Source organism: Cavia porcellus, unplaced genomic scaffold, assembly GCF_034190915.1.
Source record: "Cavia porcellus strain 051 isolate PalLab524CR breed Dunkin Hartley unplaced genomic scaffold, mCavPor4.1 scaffold_1, whole genome shotgun sequence".
Lineage (NCBI taxonomy): Eukaryota > Metazoa > Chordata > Mammalia > Rodentia > Caviidae > Cavia > Cavia porcellus.
This window is the reverse complement of record NW_026947484.1, coordinates 220375812-220395094: the sequence shown is the minus strand read 5'-3', so window position 1 is coordinate 220395094 and position 19283 is coordinate 220375812. Positions and strand designations below refer to the sequence as shown.

At 43.3% G+C, this 19283-nt stretch overlaps 1 long non-coding RNA gene across 1 annotated transcript in view; it reads right to left on the bottom strand.

Moving 5' to 3' along the window:
- Positions 1-6270: 6270 nt before the first annotated feature.
- LOC134471317 (uncharacterized) overlaps positions 6271-19283 on the bottom strand; it is a 35542-nt gene continuing 22529 nt past the window's right edge. The window contains exons 2-3 of the long non-coding RNA XR_010040697.1: positions 9540-9762; positions 6271-7780 (exon numbers count right to left, since the gene is read on the bottom strand). This is a non-coding gene — a long non-coding RNA (uncharacterized LOC134471317). The remainder of the gene's footprint in view (positions 7781-9539; positions 9763-19283) is intronic.

The following is a 19283-nucleotide window of genomic DNA, read 5'->3' as shown; positions in this document are numbered from 1 at the left end:
AACATTCCTGGAAGTAAGCATTATCCTGCTACCAAAACCAGAAAATGAGCCAAACAAAAAAGATAACTAAAGATCAACCTCCTTAATGAACATGGATGCAAAAATCCTCAATAAGATACTGGCAAATAGAATGCAGTAATATTATACACTATTACCAAGTAGGATTCATCGCAGATATGTAGGATGGTTTAACATACACAAATCAATAAATGTAATATGCCATATCAACAGAGGCAAGGACAAAACCCATATGATAATCTCAACAGATGCAAAAAAAATTTGATAAAATCCAACACTCATTCATGATTAAAAAAAACTATAGAAAATTGGAAAAGACAGTTTTTATCTGTATCTCATAGAAGCCATCTCAACAAACCAACAACCAACATCATACTAAAATGGACAGTAAGCTGAAAACTTTCACCCTAAGATCAGGAACAAAACAAGGATGTCAACTATTACCATTCCTATTCAATATAGTTCTGGAAACATTAGGCAGTATAATTAGATAAGAAAAAAAATAAAAACAGGAAAGGAAGAAGCTAAATCATCATTATTTGTGTATGACATGATATTCTACATAGAAGACCCACAAAAGGATTTCTAGATTTAATAACCAAATTCAGTATATAACTAGATACAAAATCAGTACTCAAAGGTCAATAGTTTTCCTGTATATATCAATCTCACTGAGAAAAAATTAGAGAAACGTCTTTCACAATCGTATCCAGAAAATGAAATACCTAGAAATTAATCTAATGAAGAAAGTAAAAGACCTCTACACTGAAAACTACAGTTCTCTGAAAAAGGAGGTTGAAGAGGACGTTTCTTGCTCTTGGGTAGGAAGAACCAATAGAGTGAAAATGACCAGTTTTCCAAAATTGCTATACAGATTTAATGCAATACTGATCCAAATTTCAACAGTATATCTCACAGAATTAGAAAAAATCCTAAAATTCTTTTGGAGCCAGAATGTATCTAGAATAGTAAAGGCAATTCTGAGCAACAAAAGTGAGGCAGGAGGCATCACAATTCCTGACTTGAAACTGTACTACAAAACCACTGTGATTTAAAAAAACAAAACAAACAAACAAAAAACCAAAACAAAACAGCATGGTACTGGGGAAGAATTTTTTAAAAAACCAACCAGAAGACCAATGGAAGAGATTAAAAGATTAAAAAAACAATTTCAGACATTCTCAGCCACTTTTTTTTTTTTTTTTGACAAAGAACCCAACTACCTTTACTGGGAGAAAGGCAGCCTCTTTGATAAATAGTGCTGGAGAAACTGGCTTTCCACGTGCCTCAAATTAAAACTAGACTCATATCTTTCAACATGTACTAACCTAAAATTGAATTGGATCAATTTAATATTAAATGTAAAAACTAAATTTGCTAGAAGATAGAGTAGATAAAACTCTTGAAGACACCCGTGTGGGAAAGACTTTATGAACAAAATTCCAATTGTGCAAGAACTATCATGAGGAATCAACAGCAATCTCATCTTGTTAAAAACTTTTTGCACAGCAAGAGAAATCACCACCAGAATGAAGAGACAATGCACAGTGTTCAAAAAAATGTTTTTCAGGTATTCCTTAGATAAATGACTACTATATAGAATATATAAAGGACTTGAAAAATCATCACTCTCCCAATTTAAAGACTCAATCCAAAAATGAATAGAGAAGTAAAAACAGCAAATAAAATCAGGAAATGTTCAACATCATTGGTTATCTGAGAGTTGCAAATTAAAACAATGCTGAGATTCCATCTCACTCCAGAAAAAATGGCTAGAATCAATAAATCAATCAATAACAAATGCTGGTAAGGCTGTGGGAGGGGTCCCTTCTTCACTGTTGGTGGGTATGTACACTGGCACAACCACTATAGAAATCAATGTGACATTTCTCAAAAAATGCAGACTAGAGGTCCCATTTAACCCAGCTTCTTCCCTTCTTGGTCTCTTCCCAAAAGAATTAAAAGCATCATACCATAGTGATCTATGCATACCCATGTTTATAGTGGCACACTTTATAATACATAAATTGTAGAAACAGCCCAAATGACCATCAACAAATGAGTGGATAAAGAAATTACACAACAGTACTTCTCTACCATAAAGAAGGATTAAGTTGAGACATTTGTAGGTAAATTCACATACCTTAAGACCATACTGTTAAGTGAAATAAATTGGATACACATGTGTAAATACTGCATTGTTTCTTTGGTGTGAGAAACTGTAAGTGTAAATAAGGACCAAAGTGTATAAAAGATATTGTGAAATAGGGAAAAAAATTTCAAATGGGGAGAGAAACAAGGCAGGTTGGAGGGGGAAAGGAGGGAAAGGGAAAGGAAAAATGAGTGAAGAAAAATGGAAAAAGCTTTTGTAAATAGGGAGAGGAAAGGAGTTGAAGGAAGGGTAGAAAAATGGGAAGAAAATAAGAACTAGATATATCATGTACAGGTACAAATTTCCTATGATGAATGTGATCATTATGTATACCTTACATATACCAATAAACATAATTACTTTAAAAAAACTTGAGAGACTCCAAAGGAAATAACTTTGAGCATGTGTTGTGATGCTGGTCCCTTGGAATGAAAACAGGGTGGCTTTACTTGGCTTGACCTGAGGGGCACTGACAAAGCTGCTCTGTCCCTAGTGACCCTCTTACTATCTAGGCCATCACCAACTTTTAGGTTCATGGGTTCTTCAAAGCTTCCCAGCACACAGCATTAACACTTGAACATCTGTGGTGGTTTTATGGCTCACAAACAATTTTCACTTTCATTGAGTTATTTGGTTCTCACTTATTTTTGACAAAAATCAAGGTTTTATTACTATGAAGTATTGTGAAAATTAGAATATATCACTCCAAAATGTACCTCTTTTGCATAAGGGTTGTTAAGAAGAATAAAATGCAGAAAAACTGTCTGCCCTTCCTTTCTTTACCAGTGCACAGATTTACAGAGATAAAGGGTGTCCTGCTCTCTCCTTGCCTCCATCACTACTCCGGGGTGGGCAAAGACCAACCACTGCAGACAACACACCTCATCTCCCTGGAGACGGCGCCAGAGTGATCGACATGAACAAGCCTCACTAACTCCCCTTTATCCACATTTATTTTCCTCCCCCTCCTCAATTTGCTACCTTTAGAAATTCAAAGTCCTTTTTCTTTCCCTCATCACATCCTTAAAATATTATTTTTCTTTATTGAAGATGGTGCATAAACTAGAATTTAAAACTACCACTTTGAGAATTACTCATTCTCTGCATGTCTCCTATATTCGTATGAAATAATACATTCTTTAAAACTTTTTTGATAATGTCTTTTGTTAATTTCAACTAATAATTTATAATAATTGAAGAAAATATTTTTCCTCCCTACAGTTTCAAATACTAGAATAGAAATGCTGTAGTCATAGTTGGCTTCTCATACTCAAGTAACATTTGTTTATTTCAAGAAAAATAAACAAAATTCCTACTTTGATTTCTTTCTGTTTTCCAAGTAAGTACAAATATAAATTTGGGTACAAAATCTTTAAATTCAATGTCCCTTCCTAGTTATAAATAAAAATATATAAATTAAATAAATATAAATATGTAATTAGAATTAAAAAATTAATTTAATGATACTTGATCGTGGTTGCTGAAAGTGCATTGCTAGTCAAAAGCTACATTTACTTTGCCTCCATTTTTTTATCCCACTACATGTTTTGGAATCACTCAAGTTTTGTGTTCCATTTCTTTATTTTGTGATGCACAAAAAGTGTACACAAAGCCTGGTGATCACTGTAGACCATAAGGGCCTCCATTCTTAGGTTTAAGGAATATGCCAGTTAATCTTGATTTTTAATTTGATTTGAATAAGAGAATCCTGAAGATGTGATTGGACTGTGAGGGCACCAACTTCTAACCCAATTGTCTAACCTATTGATGAGGCAATAAAAGGTGAAGGCCTAGTTCAAGGGAGTGTGTCATAGGGGCATGGCATCTGACCCCAGGTCCTCCGCCTCTGGCTCTTTCCCTGATCTCTGCTTTCTGAATGTCATGAGTTGAGGAAATTTTCTCCACCATGTCTTTCTGCCATGATGTTTCTGCCTCAGAGTGAGTTAACCATGGACTGAAACCTCTGAAACTGAAAGCCAAAAGTAAATCTCTTCTCCTTTATGTTGCAGTGTCAAATAGTTTTCCCCAGCAGTAAGAAAGTTATCTAATCCAAAAATGTCAGCAGAATTTAACAATTTATATGGGATGCAATTGAAAATAACATCAAAGTACTTTCCTTTAACTCATGTCTGTTCACAAAGCCCTATGAGGAGATGGACACAGCACATACACATCTCCCCTAATACACAGAAGTGAGACGGCTTTCCAGTGATTGATCATTGGCTAGAGTTTAGAGTTACAAGAACTACTAAGTATTTCTTTTACAAAATAGTCACTATTGGAAACACATTTTGGTGACACAGAATGTGTCACAAAACTTGCTTAAATATGCAACATACTCAACCTGCTCATGAAACTCAATCTCTCATTTCAGTTAAAAATAGCAACTATGGTCAAGTTGGTAGTTAAGTAAATGCATTCAAAGCCAAACTAAAATTATGAGGGCAACAAGTGAATTGGAGTTTTACAGATTTTGAAGGAGAATGATCAAAGACCTTTTTTCTCCCAGCTAGTGCATGATATCTACCTCAGTTTTGAAAGAGTTTAAGCATTGCTTCCTGTTATGGTTTGTGTTTGGATGTCCATCCAAAGCCTCATGCAGTCATGGTGGCAGCTGAATCTAGCATTTGTGGTTGGTTTACTGTCTCATGCTGGGATTGGCAGTGTGAGTGCTGCACACACACAGGGGCATGTAGCTGGCATACAATATAAGGGAGCAAAGAAGGTGGACTTTTCCCTTTTTTCCCCTTTTTACTGTTGCCACTTGTGACTGCCATGCACAGTTGCCCCTCAGCCATGTCACCCTGCTGTGTAATCAGCTGCATACAGACTAAAACCTCCAAAAACTATAAGCGAAACAAATCTTTCCTTACTTCATTTTGAATGTTGGGTATTTTGTCCCAGGAATGAGAGACAAGTAACCAAGACACTTCCTAATAAAAGATCCATGAACAGTGAAGGAATGCATCTGTGATCCATATGCGAGTAAGCAAATTAATCAAACTTCATACTAGAAAAGAATAGACTATTTGAGATCACAAAAGATGACTGCCTTAAAAGTGTGTGTGAGACAACTTCAAATCTTCATATTTTCTGAATTGGAGTCAAGGCAGAATATCTTTTTTTTTTTGTCTTTTTTCATTTTTATCGGTACCAGGGATCGAACTCACGACTGCCTGCTTGCAAGGCAGGCGCTTATGCCGCTGAGCTAAATCCCCAGCCCCAAGGCAGAATATCTTGAGACACCACAAAAATACTGAAAACCCTGCTTTCCTTTCCAACATGTTGTCCTTGAGACGTAGTGAAAATGAGATTACACAATATACTGGACATAAAGCACATACTTTGGGTGCCACTGTCTTCTATCACCCGCAGGTAGAACAGCCTAAATACACACAAACGAGCTCAGTGTTCTCACTAATTCTGAATTATTCATGAATTGTATAATTATTTCATTATATATTATAACATAATAATATAAATAAAGTACATAAGAAAGCACATAACATAATAATATAATAAAGTACATATTCTTGACCACTCCTGCCCTAGTCCACGGAAAAACTGTCTTCCACAAAACTGGTACCTGGTGCCAAAAATGTTAGGGACCACTGATCTAATACATATCTGAGGTGCTAAACCATGAATCTCCAAACGTTTGGCTTGTCTGGGCTGTATATAAATTATATATATGTGTGTGTATGTATGTGTGTGTGTATATATATATATATATATATATATATAAAACAAAACTTTCTTTTGTATATATTTTCATTGTAACATTTCATTGTGACATTTTAACTGACATTGCAACATAAACTGGCAGTGAATAGTGGGAACAGGAGACAGTTAGCAAAGCACTGTGCCCCTATGTAGTCCGTACTCAAAGAGCTGTGCCCTACCTGAAGTCTGTGCTCAAAGTACCTCACAATGGAATCATGAAAAACCTAAAAGCCCATAAACCCAGTGTCTGAGAAAGGGGAGGAAGGGGAAAGAGAAGAGGAGTGGAGTGGAGTGGAGAAGGAGTGGAAGAGAAAGAGATCCGTGGAAGGAGTGGAGTGGACGGCGGTGAAAGGAGTGGGCGGCGGTGGCTGCAAAGATTAGAAATATAAAATATAAGTAACCTTTATTTCAGGAATGCGGGGAAAGAACCCCCAGCCCCGGGGCGCAGCATCTCCACCCCGGGGCCGGCAGTCTCTCTCTGGAACACACTCTCTCTTCTTTTTCTTCTTCTTCTTCTTCTTCTTCTTCTTCTTCTTCTTCTTCTTCTTCTTCTTCTGTCGAACACTTGGAGTGAGGCCCATAAGTAGCCTCTGTCTGGGGTGGACCCCAAGGGGCATTAAGGATGCACAGGTATTTCATTGGCACACGTTTGGCGCCAGGGACAGGTTCTTAGGGATGGGGGTATAGGGTTACAGGTAAATCTATAGGGGTGGGGGAGGCAGGAGCCCCCTAACATGGCTGAGGCTTTTCCTGGTTAAAGTGTCCAGTCTGGGCCAGCAACTCTTTCATATCCCGTCTTATGATTATTAGGAAAAGGGGCGAAGATTTCTCTCTGTAACTACTTCCTGCTGGCTGAGGGCGCTGTATTGGGGTCTAGGGGAGTCGACGGGATGAAGGCTGATGCCCAGGTAGACGCTGATGTTAGGTGTTTTAGCCAGGACAACTTCACTGGTGAATGCACGTATGTTAGACTGGAAAAAACAAAGAGACAAGATGTTATGAGGAGACATGGCACTGTCATATTTATGGACCCAAATGAGGTAGAGAGAAAGGTGTCTTTGATTTAGACCGGTTATTCTATCAGGATGACGTTGAGGTGGCAAGGCAGAATTCTGAAAAATTAAACGTGGGATTAGGAGGAGTGAAGTTATGAGAGGTGTTTACTCCCCCATATGAAAGCATAAAAGTTAAAAGGTAGGTAGGTAAGGTTTGTCTCTGGTATATATGATGCTGGAGTCTGTAGGCAATCCTGTTAGAGAGTCCTGCTATAGAAATGATCATTAATAGAATGTAAGAAATTAAGAATCAAACTGGACAACAAAACATGACAACCTGTGAGTCATAAGGCAGAGATGAGTATCAAAAGGATGGTTAGATCTAGGGCCTGAGTGATGTGAAACCAGGATGGCAGTTTAAAAGGGAATAAAAGCATTTTAGGATTTAGGACTGGGACCTGTATAACGATAGGCCCTGTTTGTAACTGGCATAGGTTGACCTTTAATACTCCATGAGACATTGAGGATTTATTAGCCTAAAAACTCAGTTAAGAACTCTGTATATGTGGTCTCTTATGTCCACGAATATACAGAATGTCTTACCTTGAGAGTTTTAGTGGAACTTGGACTCTGAGACGAACACCCACAAAGGGGGCTGCTGGCCCTGAGTCTTCTCAGTCTTCAGCAGCGATTTTCTGTTGGTGACAAATCTGGCAGTGTCGACATTTCCTGTGAGGGCTAGAACTTAGGATGACTTACCCACTCTCTGGTGCCTAGGACAGTCCAGCAGCCCTGGAGTAAGGTCTCAAAGGCATTTTGTTGCCCAATGTCTTCTGCTGCATTTGAGGTGGTCCATGGAGGGGCCAGGCAGCTCCACCTTGTGTAGGTTTACCTGTCTCATAATTGTAAGTGTTATTTAAAATATGAACAACCATAGCAAGGTCTCTGTGGAGCTTGAAGGTCAAGTTTTGCCTTGTTTGAGATCTGGACTATAGTAAAAGTTATCTGTAGAATTAAGTATGTAGGAGCTTAATATTGGCATTTAAGATTATAAGGCAGGCAGGCTGGAAAAATTATCAGGTGGCCAGTAATAGTGAATAAATGGTAGAAAAATTGTAAGAAAAAAATAGCCTCTCTTGAGTGGAACTGAATTGTAAAAAAAAGTTTGGGCGGGGCCGCGAGACTTTGGAAATGCCCATTGTTTAAGGCAGCTTGAAACATTGAGATAGATAGCACCTGTAGGAAGAGAGCAGAGTTGTGCCTGGGGCGGGATGAGCACCACCACACAGCGGGGGGCGGGGGGCTGACATGGGCGGGGCAAACGCAGGGACACAGTAGGCAGAGCAGGCTGAGGTCCCACCCAGACGCCATCCCTGATGCGCTAAAAGGGCACAGAGAGCTGTGACCGCGTAAGGGGGTGGGGCTTGGAGGCCTGCAGTGGTGATCAGAGGTGGCACCTGGCGCCATGGAACTATAGCGGCCGGGCGGGTGTCCGGTGCCATGGGGCGGCAGTGGCAGCCTGTGTGCCCGGTGCCGTGGAGGGGCAGGCTGGCAAGGAACATGTAGAGTGGGCGGACCGAACGCTGGGACAGTAAGCGGGGCAGCTGAGTTTCCACCCAGATGCTTACTATGACACACTAAGAGGCACAGGGAAATGACATAGTTTCGCTGCGACCGTGTAAGGGGATGGGGCTTGGAGGCCCATAGTAATGGCCAGAAGTGACGCCTGGCGTCACAGACAGATGGCAGCTGCAGCTCGCATCCAGCGCCCCGGAGGGGCGGGGCAGTGGCCGAGGCAGCGGCAGAGGCAATGGCGGCACGGTCAGGGGCATGGCCCGCTGCGCGCGGGGCCCCGCGCGTGGGGTGGGGCAAGGGCGGTGCTGTGGCAGCGGGAGACGCACAGCGTGAATTCAAGCGGGTTCTGCTCTGAAGGCTCATGGGCCACGCCGGGGCCCCGAGCACACTGTGAAAGCAGCGGCTCCCGGGCGGCGATGGCGGGTGGGGGGGGCACGGTGCAGGGATGCGGTGGTGGTCGCGGGGCTGGCGCAGTCAGGGGCACGACCTGTTGTAGCCCACAGGAGCCGGCGCGTCCGTGAGGGAACCTGCGGCGCGGACAGTCACGTGGGCATCCGCCAGTGGCGGGAATGACCGGCTCGAATGAGCTGGCGCAACACGGAACGGGCTGGGTGAGAGGCTGAAACTGTGGGGCCCACGGAATTGGAACACAATGTGAGAGCGAAAAGAAAAAAAGCTGTTTAAAATCTAGAGCAGTTTTATGTGAATCTCTTATTGTCTGGTCTCATTTAAATCTCGGCAGAACGGTGGTGGCAGGGGTGGGTTGGCGCGCACTGGGAAACAAAGGGAGCTATAACGCAGTTGGGGGGAGGGAGAGGAGCTGGGCGCGGGCGGGGGCGATCCACAGGAAGGGCCCAGCTCGTGTCCAGAGTCACCACGCCGGCTCCCCAGGGGCCCACCTGCCCCGTGGGAGATTGCCTCGTGACTGCGGACCGCCGGTGGTCCCCCGCTGGCCGCTGACACCGCGCCGCCAGAGCGGGAACAAAGGGCACGCGGGACGGGGAGAGAGGGGGGAGGGAGCACACGCTGGGAAACAAAGAGCCTGTTTTAGTGGCTGTCTCTGGGGAGTTACTCACCTGGTGGGTGTTGGTTGAGAAACAGCAGTCGAGGATATGGATTTGTGAGTGTAGAAGTGAAGAATCTTGAACAGCAGGGGACTAGAAACCAGGAGTTTCTCACCTGCTGTTGAGTCACGGGCACCATCTGTTAGGTCTGAGAAGAGGGGGAAGAGGGAAGGAAGGGAAAGAGGTCCGTGGAAGGAGTGGAGTGGATGGCCATGAAAGGAGTGGGCAGCGGTGGCTGCAAAGATAAGAAACATAAAATATAAGTAACCTTTATTTTGGGAATGTGGGGAGAGACCCCCCCTCCCGGCCCCGGGGCGCAAATCTACACAAGGTAAAACAACTTGCCCCCCCGCTGTGGGCCTCACTCAAATTCATCAAAAGACATCAGACAAAATCCCCCATCCTGGCATTCTTCGAGACCTTACTCCAGGGCTGTTTAGGCTATCCTGGCCACCAGAGAGTGGCCTGGCCATCCTACCTGGTAGCCCTCATAGGTCACTGCCAAAAGACCTTATTCCACAGCTGTTGGGTTATCCTGGCCACCAGAGAGTGGCCTGGCCACCCTAGCTTGTCACCCTCAAAGGTCACAGGGGCCAACCACCTTGGTGGATGTCTGTCTCAGAATCCAAATCACATTAAAACTCTCAAGGTAAGACATTCTCTATATTCGTGGACATAAGAGACCACATATATAGAGTTCCTAACTGAGTTTTTAGGCTAATAAATCCTCAATGTCTCATGGAGTATTAAAGGTCAACCTATGCCAGTTACAAACAGGGCCCATTTTTATACAGTTCCCAGTCCTAAATCCTAAAATGCTTTTATTCCCTTTTAAACTGCCATCCTGGTTTCACATCACTCAGGCCCTAGATCTAACCATCCTTTTGATACTCATCTCTGCCTTATGACTCACAGGTTGTCATGTTTTGTTGTCCAGTTTGATTCTTAATTTCTTACATTCTATTAATGATCATTTCTATAGCAGGACTCTCTAACAGGATTGCCTACAGACTCCAGCATCATATATACCAGAGACAAACCTTACCTACCTACCTTTTAACTTTTATGCTTTCATATGGGGGAGTAAACACCTCTCATAACTTCACTCCTCCTAATCCCACGTTTAATTTTTCAGAATTCTGCCTTGCCACCTCAACGTCATCCTGATAGAATAACCGGTCTAAATCAAAGACACCTTTCTCTCTACCTCATTTGGGTCCATAAATATGACAGTGCCATGTCTCCTCATAACATCTTGTCTCTTTGTTTTTTCCAGTCTAACATACGTGCATTCACCAGTGAAGTTGTCCTGGCTAAAACACCTAACATCAGCGTCTACCTGGGCATCAGCCTTCATCCCGTCGACTCCCCTAGACCCCAATACAGCGCCCTCAGCCAGCAGGAAGTAGTCACAGAGAGAAATCTTCACCCCTTTTCCTAATAATCATAAGACGGGATATGAAAGAGTTGCTGGCCCAGACCGGACACAGGAAAAGCCTCAGCCAAGTTAGGGGGCTCCTGCCTCCCCCACCCCTATAGATTTACCTGTAACCCTATACCCCCATCCCTAAGAACCCGTCCCTGGCACCAAACGTGTGCCAATGAAATACCTGTGCATCCCTAATGCCCCTTGGGGTTCCTCCCAGACAGAGGCTACTTATGGGCCTCACTCCACGTGTTCAAGAAGAAGAAGAAGAAGAAGGGAGAGTGTGTTCCAGAGAGAGACCACTGGCCCCGGGATGGAGATGCTGCGCCCCGGGGCCAGGGGGGGTCTCTCCCCACATTCCTGAAATAAAGGTTATTTATATTTTATATTTCTTATCTTTGAAGCCACCGCTGCCCACTCCTTTCATGGCCGTCCACTCCACTCCTTCCACGGACCTCTTTCCCTTCCTTCCCCCTCTTCTCAGACCTAACACCCAGGAATTGGTAGACTGAAGCAGGAGGATCAGAAGTTCAAGGCTAGCTTGAGCCATACAAGAAGTTTAAGGCTAGCCTGTACCCCATAATTACACCCTGCTTTAAAAGAACAAATCAAAACAAAGGTCATGTAATAGGTGCAGTGGCGCATTCTATAATCCCAGCTACTTGGGAAACTGAGGCAGAAGTATTGAAAGTTCAAAGACAGAATGGAAAATTTAGCAAGATCCTATCTCAAAATTAAAAAATAATAAGGGTTGAGGATGTAGCTGAGTGGTAGAGCACTCTCAGGTTTCATAACCAGTACTACAAGGGATGGGGGAAAAAGAAAACTAATCATGTAATAATGTTAAGAAGGTTATTATCTGTGAGTTCTCATTATAATTTATCAAGGGCTGTGATGGCCCACGAACTGTGAATTGGACACAACTGCTTTAGACTCAAATGGGAAGGGGGTCCTTTTTCTGCATAGCCTCACCAGCATTTTTTAATATCCATTTTTTATGACAGCCATTCTTTTTGAAGTAAGACAGAATCTTAGTGTTGTTTTAATTTACTCTCTAATGCCCAGTACAGCTGAATCTTTTTATGTAATTTTCATTGGTACTTCTGAAAAATATCTTCTCATTTAAGTCCCCCAGTTTTTGGTTGAGTCTTTTACTTAGGGAATCTAGTGGAGTTTTTTTAAGCTCTTTATATATTCTACATGTTTGGTTTTTGTCTGAGAAATAGCTGGCAAAAAATGTTTCCCATTCTGTAGGTTGTCTCTTTACTCTGTTGGTTGTTTCTTTTGCTATGCATAAGTTTTTAATTTGATGTGATCCTGTCTTAGTTACTTTTTGTTTGTTGCTGGAACAAAATGCCTGACACCCAAAGTTAAAGGAGGGAAGGTTCATTTAGCTCAGAGTTTGTGGAGGTTTTGGTCCATAGTCAACTGGCTCCAAGGCAGAGTGGCACATGGCAGAGGGGCAACAGTTCTTGGCAGCTGGGGTGACAAGAATAGCAAAATTAACCAGAATAAAAGGGTGAACAGTCTCTTTCTTCTCCTTTTCTCCTATCCATACTGCTGGGATTAGGGCAGTACCAATGCAATCAGTAGGCTGATTCAGCCATCACTCACTCAGTCCCAGCACCCTTAATCCCAGCATTGCAGTACAAATCAGTCACAAACTCTAGATTCAGCTACACAAGGCTTTGGGGGAACATCTAGATCTAAAACATAGCATTCTGTCCCTAACCTCCCAAAGACTCACACTCATCCCTTTATGCAAAAGGCAAATTATTTAGTCCATCTCCAAGAGATGCCAAAGTCCTCGCAGTTTCTGCATTGATGAAAAGCCCAAGTCCCAAGTCTTCTCTGAGACGTAAGGCAAATTCTCAGCTGTGAGCCCCTGTGCAGATGAAAAGAAAGGTAAACACTTGAAATATTCAATGGTACAAGACAAACATTCGCATTCCAAAAGGTACAAACAGGGATACAAAGGAAGGGGATCAAAGCAAGTCCAAAATCCAGCAGGTCAAACATTAAGTTCTATAGCTCCATGTGCAGCATCCAGAGCAATCTGTGAAAAGTTGTGAACTCCAAAGCTTTTGGGAGGCCCCAGCCCTATGACATGTTCAGTGGTTGTAGCTCTAATGGCTTGTCTCTTGGGCCTGCTTTGCTTTCTCCTTGCAGTTTTCCTTAGATGATCCATGTTTCTGGCTCCTCCAGACTTCTGGGGTCTCCACTGCAAGTTTGGCTTCACACTCACAGATTCACACACTGCTCTCTCAGAGGCACACTGCCTTGCTTTCCAGACTTTCTGAAATCTGGGTGGAAGCCTTCCTAACCCAACAACTCTTACATTCTGCATGAGCCTAAATCAGTGCTATGTAGAAGATGCCAAGGTCTGCTGCCAGTTGGAGTAGTAACCAGATTTCCCTGTCTCGGCTGTAGGGATTAAGTAGCTGGATCACTGACCACTCTGAGTCTAATTCTGAGGAACAAAATTTCTAGTCTGTGGCCATTATGGAATATGGTGCTCTGCAAAAGGTGGAGTCCTGCTGCTTCTTTTGATGCCCTCAAGCCATCTATTCTATTTACCCTTTCCTTCTCAGCAATCACAATCTCCTCTGCTTTTTTGTTTTGTGGTCCACAGCTTTACTGGAGTTTCCCTTCTTCACAAACTCACAACATTTTAAATCATCCTACTGAATGCTTTGCTCTTGATTCCCAACGTGAGTCTGGCTTAGAGGCCTCAATAGTAGCCACGCCACTTCAGCCTTCAACTGCCTGAAAATTTTTCTGTCAGTTATCGATTAAAAACTGGTGATCAACTTAATGCCAGCTGGATTACATCAGCATGGTGCTGAGCATAGATATCCCACCTGAGGAAAGTTGCCAGCATAAATAGAGAAGTAGAGAAGGAGAAGCTATTGTGTTGAGGCGTTGAGGGATTGTGGGTTCTCCTACGAGTTGCTGTTTGAGCTGTTAGGTTCTCCTGGAGAAGCTCTGGTCCTCACATTGAGCATTGATTCCTGGCTCTGGAGGGGACGACGTGTGCCACTTGGTCTCCAAGATGAACTTGTCACGCTGGCTTCCTTGCATATACTCGAATGTGCTTAACATCAGGGGAGTCTGGGGCCTCCATGTTGCTGAGGATGGCTGTGGTGCTTTTTAGGACAGCCCTGGTCTTTGTTTTGAGTGTCACTTCTCGGCTCCAGCATAGAACCCTCAACCTACCAGCACAGCTCCTTCACCCCACTGGCATAGATTTTCTGGCTTCCGCCACAGATCTTTGGGCCTTTCTGGCATGGATCCATAAAGAGACTGACATGAGTCCTTCTTGTGGGCTCTGGACCTCCAGTTGGACTTGTGGGAGGCATTGTCATGAGTTCTGGGTTTTCATCTGGACTCATGTGGGACTTTGCTGTGAGATTTAGGCCCTTAACTAAATATTCTATGTCTTTGGTGTTGTGGATAGGTTTCCTGTAGGTTCTTGTGTTAACTCTGGGTGACCATTATAAAAATAATATTATCAACTCCATGTCCTGATTCTAATTGTTCTCTGTGTACAACCCCTATCTACAACACAGTTTAATTAGTCTTCTCCCTTTAATGTTAGTCCAGACAAAGTCTCTGGACATTAGAAAAATGCAGATAAATTGTATGCCAACCTATAATACACATTTTCTGGAGTCCAATAGCCACTGCAGTCCTTTCCAGTGTAAATCTCTGGGACCCTGTCTTACAAGCAGATTTCTATCAGACTTCTGTTCTTCTGAGCTCTGACCAGAACCTCCCACATAGAAAAGCCTCAGGTGTTCTAGCTCTACTTTTTCAGCTAGCATCTCTAAACCTTTCCAAACTCTCCCCACAAGCCATTCTCAAAGAATCCTAAACCACCTGGTATATTCACAGCAACAACCCCAAGTCTCTGATACCAAACTATGTCTTAGTTACTTTTCTTTCATTGCTGAGACAAAATACCCAACAGACAAATGTAAAAGGAGAAAGATTTATTTAGTTAGCAGTTTGTAGAGGTTTCAGTAATTAATCAGTTGGCTTCAAGGCAGGGTGGTATATGACAGAGGAGCAACAGATCATGGCAACAGAAGACAGAAAAAGCAACAGGAGAGGAAAGAGAATGAGGGAGACAAGACTCTTTCGGTCCTTTATATTGTATCCAGTCTACCAGAATTATGTCAGTGCCAATCCAATCAGCAGGCTGATCCAGCAATCACCTACTCTTAATACCAACATTACACTACAAATCAACTGCAAAATCTAGATTCAGTTGCCTCAAAAAAGCCCATGCAAAACTGCATGAGGCTTTGGAGAGATATCTAGACCCAAACCATAACTGATCCTATTTGTTGATTTTTTATACTATTTCTGTGCAACTGGGTTTCTGCCTACATCTATGTTTTCAAGATTTTTACCTATTTCATTTTCCAGAAGATTGTTTGTGTTTTCACATTTAGATATTTGATCCATTTTTATTTTATTGGTATATCGTGAGATATATGAGTATAGATTCGATCTTCTGCATGTGAATAACTAGTTTTCCAAACAGCATTTAGTAAACAGACTATGTTTCTTCTAGTAGAAAGTTTTGTCCCCTTTGTCAAATATCAGGTAGCTAAATGAGTCTGGAGTAAGCTTTGCGCCCTCTTTCTGTTCCATTGCCTGTTTTTATGCCAGTACCATGCTGAGTTTTGTCACTGCAGCTTCGTAATATAACTTGAAATCCAGGATTGTGATGCCTCTTAATTTTCTCTTGTTGCAAAAGGAGTCCATGCAGCTTACGTTGAATTAGTTGGTACCAGCTATTGGACAGGAGCATACACAGATATGATATGGGTGAGGGGTCATAACAGTCCAGGTTGTGATTTGCCTGTCAGGTCTTGCAGATAGGCTACCTCTGGTCATCACTAGAGGAGCAGGAGTGATGCTGAGGATTTAGAGATAGCAACACTGACTGTGTTGTCATGCTAACAACTACAAAAATTTATTAACATAAAACATTGATAATGACTTAATTTCAGTAATGTTTAAGGTTTTTAAATTCTCACTAAACTTTTACTTTCTTTTTGTCCTCTACATTTCACTGAATTTTTAAAAATGTATAATTAATCATGACAGCTGAGATGAGTTGACTTTAAAACTACAACGTGTTAAGTAATTAGTGGAGAATTTGCTTGTAGGGAGCAGCTCAGAATGGGTGCCACTGTCCTGCCCCTCCCACCTGAGGGCATTTTGTGTGTCAGCCTACATTTCCCATGATCATCCCCTTTCCTACAGTGCGTATGACGTGAGTGCCTTCCTGCTCCAGCCTACATCTCCCATAATCCTCTCTTGTTGACATCACGTCTGCTTACCTATGTGCCTACATATGACTTCCTGCTAGTCTGATAGGCCCACAGCATATGAGAAGATCCAAGCCAGCCCATCCTATAAGGCCATGTCCCCTTTGACTCTATATAAGCCATGTACACTTCCTGAATAAATGAGATTCGATTGGAATCTCATCCTGTCTCCATCTCTCTTTTCTCTTGCCCACCCTTCTTCCCCATCCCTTCTCCAGGCGAGGCCCACGGACCGATCCGCAAGACGAATCAAGTGGTGCCCAACGTGTGGCTCGACTTGGCACAAGAGATAACGACACGGGATCTTTCACGGGAGTAAAGCACTGGCCAGTGTGACTGTTTCAGGACTTCGTCCCTGTGATCTGTGCGGACGGCCACCTTTGTCTCACCTGAATCACAGTAGGTGAACGGGATTAGCAAGTGGCAAGCACTTAGTGAACACAAATTGTTCGTGAATGGCCTTAGGGAGGCACTCAAGATAAGAGGGATTAAGGTTAAAACAAAAGACTTGCTTCAGTACTTTCAGTTTATACATTCAGTGTGTCCATGGTTCCCTCTAGAGGGCACCATCGATTTAAATAGGTGGAAAAGAGTAGGGGATGCTCTTAAAGACTATTATGGGGGTTTTGGGCCCAAAAAAGATGCCAGTAACTGCCTTTTCATATTGGACTTTAATCTCTGAGCTGCTGACACAACGTCATGCAGATCCCCAGATTGCGGAGACGCTCGCCCAGGGTGAGGCTGCATTCCTCCCGCAATTGTACTCTGCAACCACCAGACTTATCTAAGGCACCCAGCCCTCCCGGCTCTGTGGTCCTTGATATCCCGGAGCCTCTTCAAGATGGCAACTTGCTGCCACTTCCTTTGTCTGGAGACCACGAGTGTACTCAAAATGGCATGCACCACCCCGATACTCAAAATGGCGCCACCACACTCCCTCCTCCATCCCGCCCTATTTACCCTGACCTTTTTGATTGTCAGGAAGTTGATTGGTCACAATTAGTGGAAGAGGCTGCCCAATACCATCCCCCCCCCCCGTTGTGGCTCCCGTTGCTGTTAAACTACCCCCTGGTCTTCAGCGACCACCCGGCCTGTCTCCTGCCCGTCTTTCATTAGAGAAACAGTTTCATGATCTACAACAACAAGTTCAGCTAACTAAGGATATACAAAGGCTTGCTTTAGAGCTCCAAACATTACATGTAAACCCCCCTAAAATGGTGGCCGTTTCCAGTCTGCCACTCCCTAAGATGGTGCCTATCTCAGGTCCACCATATGGTCTGCCCACAATGATGTTCCTGGTAACAGAGACGACCTGCCCTCCCAAAACAGAAGCCTTAAAAGTGGCGCATCCCTTACTGTTTCCTGTAATGGAAATTGCCCAAACTGGCACGTGTGGCCATGACTCACACAATGGCAGGGAAACAACTCGACCCGCCCAAGATGGCGCCAGTCCACAAGAGGGCGACAGTGAAACAATTAGAGAAAGGGGGAGACAAAAGAGGCAAATTAGATGCGGAAATCGATCCCCAAGTCAGGAACATGGAAGAGATAAAATACAGGCCACTACAACAACAAGGGGAAATAAAAAAAGGCAGCCACCACGTCTACAGAGACAAGATATAGAAATTGACAATAGCGAGGAAGAAAATGACTCTGATTCACATGGTAGTGATACAGACAGAGACCCATGGCCCCTAGCATTGAGGGCTAATAGGGCCCATACATCATTCCCAGTAACTACCCTAAAAGAATTAAAAACAGCAGTATCCCAATATGGTCCCACGGCGGCCTTCACCCTTGTGGTCTTGGATTCCTTAACCCAAAACTGGATTACGCCTAATGATTGGAGGGATTTAGCCAGAGCTACACTTTCAGGGGGCAACTATCTGCTCTGGAAGGTGGAATACCAAGACCAATGTGAACTTTTAGCTAAAGACAATACTAACAGGAGAAATCATTACACCCTTCCCACGCTAATGGGAACAGGCCGACATGCTACAAGCCCAAATGTGATATGAGGCAGGCCTTTTTGCTCAGATCACTCTGGCAGCAAGCAGAGCGTGGCAAAGGCTCCCCTCTGGTGGAGCCACTTCTTCCCTGACAAAAATAAAACAAAAACCCGAGGAACACTTCTCTGATTTTGTTGATCGCCTCTTACAGGCAACTGAGTGTTTTTTTTGGTACCGCTGAGGATAACTCTGGCCTTGTTAGACAACTGGCTTATGAAAATGCTACTCCTGCCTGCCAGGCTGCTATCAAACCATATAGAAAAAAAGAGGATCTTTTGGGACATAGATCCCGCCTACCATCAAGGCTTAGCTATGGCTACAGCTGTAAAAGAGAGCCTCCTTGCACACAAATAAGGAGGGAAAACAAATAATGACAAATGCTTTAAATGTGATCAGACAGGCCATTTTGCCAGAGACTTCCCTGTGGCCCAAAAGTCTCAGTACAACAACCCAAGGTCAAGGCCCACAAGTTTATGCCCAAGATGCAAGAGGGGATATCATTGGGCTAATGAATGCAGGTCAAAGACAGATGCAGATGGCAACCCCCTCCCCCAGCAGGGAAACGGGATTCGGGGTCAGCCCCAGACTCCCAACCTCAGACAGACCTCCAGGGCTATAAGGTTTGTCCCAGAGCAAAACAACCCGACACAACACAACTCAGCACAAAACAATCCATTTCAAACCTCCTCCGTGCCACAGGATTGGACCTCTGTTCCACCTCCAACACAGTATTAGCTCCCTGGGAATACAAGTCATCCCTACTGGGATTTTTGGCCCTCTTCCCAAGGACACTTGTGGATTAGTTCTTGGACGTGGCAGCACCATATTGAAAGGGTTACAAGTCATTCCAGGAGTCATAGATAACAACTATACTGGTGAAACTCTTGTCATGGCAACCTCTATCTCTGGCCTGGTTTCCATCAGCCAAGGACAACGTATTGCTCAATTGGTGCTATTGCCTTTAGTCCAAACTCCTAAT